The following is a 6,413-nucleotide window of genomic DNA, read 5'->3' on the forward strand; positions in this document are numbered from 1 at the left end:
GTGTTATAGGATATTTTTTATTAGTTCTTTGATCTTATCTTCTTCCCAATCTAAGTAACATAATTTTTTTACTTACATTTGGGTCAAACGTTATGCTTAAATACTCGTTTCAAACACACAAGGACGTGACATATTCACTTACGCAAACGTACTTTTGGCCAGATCTCACCTTGTCGGCTTGATATCACGATCAACAAAAGTTAACGCAGAAATTTTTTCAATACCCCAATTCTTGTCTTTTCTTGGATATAATAAACGTTATTGGAATTTCATGTCTCTTTTTTATTTCTATACAAAAATTTAATGAAGAATATTTAAATATTTACGGACAAATAACAAGTACTTTATTATGTAATAAGATGTAATTGATTATAGTATTTTTATTTTTTAAAGATGCAAAGAAGCGAATTTATTGAAGATATTAATCTTATATATTATATTTTACGTACAAACCATATAAAGCAGGCTACATATATTTTATCTACAACGCCGAAAAAAAGAGAAAATTAAGGTAGATTTTCAAAAAATTAGGATAGTTTTTCTGTAATTTATAAAAATAGGGTAATTTAAGTCATGACGACTTCTTTGTAAATTCATTAAACTTTGTAGTAAACTAAAGTTCTCATGACTCATTATGACTTTAATTATACTCAAACTTTTTACGAACTTTTTTATTGTTTTTTAAACATAACTAAGTGTGGAATAATTTTAAAAATTAGGTAGTCTTAGAAAAATAAACATGTGAATTAAAAATAATAATAATAATAACGATAAAAAGTTAATATACACAATATTTTGAAGATAAATGTTTAAGATAATAAAAATTATAAGACATACAAAATATAACATAATGATAAAAAAATCTAATCATGATAGGGACAAGTTATCCTGTGATACCTAATTACTAGTCTTAACGATTTTATAGTTCAAATTGAAAGTTGTTATGAGTCCTGACGACTTTCATTTGGAAGTCACCAAAACTGATCATGATGACTTATCTTAAATTTGTAAAAAAGAATTAAGGTTTAATAGTCTATTTTGTCCCTAGTTTTGCTTAATAATGTTAATTTAGTCTCTCATTTTAAAAATGCTTAAAATTGGTTCTCACTTAGTAAATTTTGTGTCAACGTCGTCCATTCCGTTAAATAAGAACAAACGGTGTTAACTTTTTTTCTCTCTACTCTGCTCCTCTGTAATAGACTTTTCACTTTCAGTGCATCAAATTAATTGTCAGCTTTTTAATGTCACATCACCAGTCACTCTTCCTACTAAAGGTACTACCTAACCAAACATTTTTCTTCTTCTTCTTATATACAAAGTGGGACCCACATTTTTAATTTCACCCAAATAAGAACCACTTTTCCATGACAACCCTGTATGAACCTTCCTGCAACCTTCATTCTTCTTTTCTTATTTACTAATCATTCTACTCTTCTTTTATTTTCTTCCCTTTATATTTCTTTTATTCTTCTTAAATTCTCTCTCCCCCTATCTACTAATTACGTAACAAAAGAACACTCCCATGCAGTAACAATTTTTCACCCAATTCCAATTTAAAACCCAACCACATCTCACACCACCCTCCACTCCACTAATGTAACCATTTCAGTACTCTCAAACTCTCTCTTTCTCCAATATACTGAACCACTCTCTTCTCTTTCTCACTCATTTTCTTTGCTCCAGCTAAAACCACAAGACGACTTCTTCCATGCAAACCTCACTCTTTCATTGCCACCAATCCTTTCTTTCACCTTTTCCTCTCGCACTCACAGATGCACATCACAAGCCAAACCGAGGAGAACTTACATCTTTGTGCATGCAAGGATTCATCACGCCACACCAACAAAAGTCACTACTCCCCCTAACCATTCCCATAGTAACTTACCAAGCCTTCTTTCTTTCCACTTGAACACCAAACCTCTCCACCTATCCACGTGATCGCGCAGGAAGGACACCCCCAACGTCTACATACTCCCTACATATTACTCACTAAATTTTCAACCCTAAAACTCCATATTCCAGCCCAACCCTCATGCATTCATGCATATAAGTTCCCAGAAAAGAGAAAACTCGAGCAAGATACCAAGTTCCCATTTTAACGTATAACAACAACCTTCCATACCTTTTACACCAAAAAATGATTTCAAGTTACGTGTCAGAAAATCCACACAAAATAATGGTATTAGTTTTTTCAAAAAATTCACTCTAATATGATTATATAATAAAGGGACAATTATTTTCATTCATTTCACATACTTACCACAGTAAGATATTATAAAAGAGTAAATTTTTATATTTGAAGAAAAAGAAAAAAAAATAATGTTGAAAGTAAAAATTTATTTGTCAGACTATCATTTCCCATCATGATTAATACCCCAACTCTCACATTCTACACTTTCTTCTTTTATCTTCCAACTAAAAACTCAACTACCAATGTTGTTGCTTTGGGCACCATGATTTTATACGAGGAGCGAAACGGAAGGGATCATTACAAGAGCTTCACGTGTGTAGTGGAGTGAGTGGGATTTTGTAAAATAAATAAGGTTAGGGTTGACTAGTTTTATAAGAAAGGAGAAAGTGAAATAGGTGTGGTTTAAATAAAAAGAAAGAACAGAGAATAAAGAGGGTAGGGTGGAACGTGAATTTCAAAGAGAGTGCAGGGGAGAATGGTCATAGAGGGGTGTTGGATTTCATTGAACATTCACTAGTTTTGAGTTTGCATGCAGGAGACAACACCCATCGTCTCAGTTAGGCTTGGAAGGCAAAGACGCGGGTGGCTGCGAGATTTTGGAAGAAAAGAAATAAAGATTATTCTATTGTATAAAAGCTTACGTAATCACGAACAATATTTTTTGAGGCCTGTAAATTCACTGTCCTTAAGGACTTATTCGCGGTATATTGCGCAAGTCCCCCAAGATACAACAAGAACTTCCCAAAATATCTTTGAGGATCTCAGAACTAGCAGGGATCTCTAAAAAGAGTACAAAATAATCCAGAATAATTTTAGAAGAGGAAAAGAAGAAAGGAAAATGAGAGAAGATTTATTTTTGGTGTGTTTTGGAATGGAGGAAGTGCTCTCTATTTATAAAGCTAAGGGAGAATAAAATCAATAAAAGAAAATAAAAATCATTAAATATTTTACTGTTGGGACATTTAAGAAAAAGAACGTTGTTAACAATTAAAGTTTAGACTGTTGCAATCCAACGTTTTCTTTTGCAATAATCTAACATTATTACAACATATTCACGGTGAAGAACTTCCTGAATGCAACATATACGGGTGAGGAAGGAGTGAAAATTTGCATTGAAACTTTGATTGAGTATGGGACCCATGATGTAAGTAAGGAATAATGAGGTTTAATAAAAGTGTGCAGAGTCTTACTTTTTCCTTTAAAGGTTTTATTAAATATTTAGTGGTACAATCATTAATAAAAAATTCACATGGTTTTTTTAAGAGAAATTTTTCGGGTGGGTCTTATTGCGATTTAAACCGTCTTTGAAGGCTCACTTTTAGGTGAGGGGCTCACGTAATTAATGGTACAAACACTGACAAAAGGCTGCATTCCACATAAAAGCAGAAGAGAGAGAAAGAAAAGGTTAACGTCGTTTGTGATATTTAACGGAAGGGACGATGTTGATACAAAATACGGAAGGGACGATGTTGATACAAAATTTATTAAGTGATGATTAATTTCAAACACTTTTAAAACAAGGGACTAAATTGACATTATCCAACAAAACTGAGGACAAAATAGGCTATTAAACCAAAAATTAATTATCCCATTTTTGTAAATTACAGGTCAAACTACCCTGACCTGGTAGAGATATAAATAGAAAAAAGTCAAAGAGACATAAACAAAGAAAAGTCAAAGATTCTATTTTCGTGGTAAAATTGAACTTAACAGAAGACTTAGTTCAATTTAGAAAAATTTCTGTAAAACTATTTATAAAAAAATGTAAATTAAGAATATTTTATATATAAGTTGAAAAAGAATTTTTGAATAAATCAATTTGAAAAACTTCAACCAAATTGTTTATGTATAAGAATTTTAATTAGTAGACTATAAAAAAAGAATAAAGTAAATGAAAATAGAAAAAATAAATAAAAATAGACGGAAAATAAGCTCATTTGCTTTCTAAAATTTTAATTGTAGAAATGTCCCAATATTATTATTATTACTAGTGTTGATTTATTAAGCATATATGACTTAATAACTTGAAAATTTAAGAAAAAAAAAATAAAAGACAAAATATAAGACATTCATGTTTTATGATTGAAACAATTTTATCACATTATAATCTAGTATGATTATTCCGTCCCAAAATATATTATTTGACAGAAAATGATCCAATAAGTTTTAAGATTAATATGAAATAATAACCAAGAAAATGTAATATTTGAATATATAAGAAGATTTAAACAAAGGTCATTTTAATAATTAAGAGAATCCAATTATGATTATGTTATTATATTATGATTTTATCATATATTTGTTATTATTTTTTGGACAATAATAAATCAACGAAAGCTTATAAGTATCACCTATAACACGGAGTAATCTAACTTAATACTCATTATATACCAAAATATTCATAAAAGTACATTTTACTGACTTGAACGTCGAAATCCTTACAAGTGGACTTTTTTTTTTTGTGATTAGAAGCTCATATATTTTAATGGTAATAGTTTTTACCTGCAATGATCATATGTTATACGGAAGAAGATGATCATATATGTATTGAGAAAGATGTTCAACAATAAAGAGAGTAGTTAATGGAGTTATTTGGAACAATTTTAGTCTTAATTTTTTTATTTTTCAATAAAGTCTAAGTAAAATATTTATTTTATATTTCAAATAAAAGAAAAGTAAAGTTTTATGTTAATTTTGTAATTTGTGCTAATTACATGTTTTAGTAAGAAAAAATATGGATGTTATACTTAATTAGCTAATATAAAATGGATTGATGAGCTAAAAACTAAAAATTGATAGCAAATAAAATAATTAAATAAATATATTTCCTACAATCTTCAATAACTCAGAATAAAATAAAATAAACACTAAATAAAATAATATAAATGACACTTTTTTTTTTCTTAATTTACTCTTTGAAAATAAAGTATTTTTCAGAAGTTTCTTTCATAAAAAGTAAGCAAATTCAAAGCCGGTCAAAAGATATTACTTTAACTTTTATTTTATCTTATATGAAAATAAATATTTATACTTATGAAATGATAGAGTTAAAAAGAGTTATTATTCAAAATAGTATCATGTATCTTACCATAACTAAAATTAAAAATATGAAATTGATTTAATTGTATTCATATATGTTATTTCACTATAAATTGAATTAAAAATATTTAACTTAACTCAGATTCACTTTTTATGTGAGTCAATTTTTTATAATCTAGTTCGATCTACTAACGTTGATAAGTTAGGTCATTTTTTATTTAATTTGATTATTTTATTTTATATATTTATCATAAAAAATTGAAGTTAATTGACTCAATTTATTTTCTTTTACAATACTACGTAATCATATATTTCATCAAACATTAGTATAAAGATAAGTTAACAATTAAAATAACAATATATATAATTTAACAAACAAATAAATTAAACATAAACTATTCCAATATTATTAATATTTAAAAAATTTAAATTATCAATGTACATAATTAATTATAATAAAATTTGATAAAAAAATATATTATTGGTAGGTTTTGTATCAATCTACCTGACATAGATTCATTTAATTTATAAATTAAGTAAATCATCTTATTTTAATCTCAATTAGAAAATGAATTGTTTGAATCTAATCCAACTCAATTTCATGTCTAATTAACTTAAATTTTCAATAAATTTTAATATCTCCAAGTAAATATATTTAATTTAAAAAAATAAAGAAGAGAGAATGTAAAAAAATGAGTAGAAATAAATAAAATATAATTCTATGAGTTGCTCCGAAGTTTTTTTTATAAGTTATGTATCTTTTCTTTTCTTACAAAATATCTAATCTTAATTTCCTTGTTGTGTGTTTTTTCGTCTTATCAAACTCAATCAAACAAAGGAATTTTAAAAGAAAAAAAAATGATAAATTTGAAACAATTTAAGTAATAGAAATAATAATATTATTGTCATCATTTTGAAATTGGAAGTATTGATTTTAAAATTTAAGAAGTTTCTAAAAGTTGGGTAATAGTGATAGATGTGAAAGTATAAAAGAAAGGTTGGCGATAATGTCAGAAAGGACATTCGCGGAAAGTGCACGAAGATATTATGTCAAAGTCATAGGGATTCAGATTACGGTTTTTACGCTCTTTTGACGCAGAATGAATTCTACATCTTTTGACGCAGAATCAATTCTACGTCATTACGGTTTTTACGCTCTTTTCATGTTAATAAATTTATAAAT

Source organism: Vigna umbellata, chromosome 1 (genome assembly GCF_029865625.1).
Source record: "Vigna umbellata cultivar VRB3 chromosome 1, Vumbellata_1.0, whole genome shotgun sequence".
Taxonomy (NCBI): Eukaryota; Viridiplantae; Streptophyta; class Magnoliopsida; order Fabales; family Fabaceae; genus Vigna; species Vigna umbellata.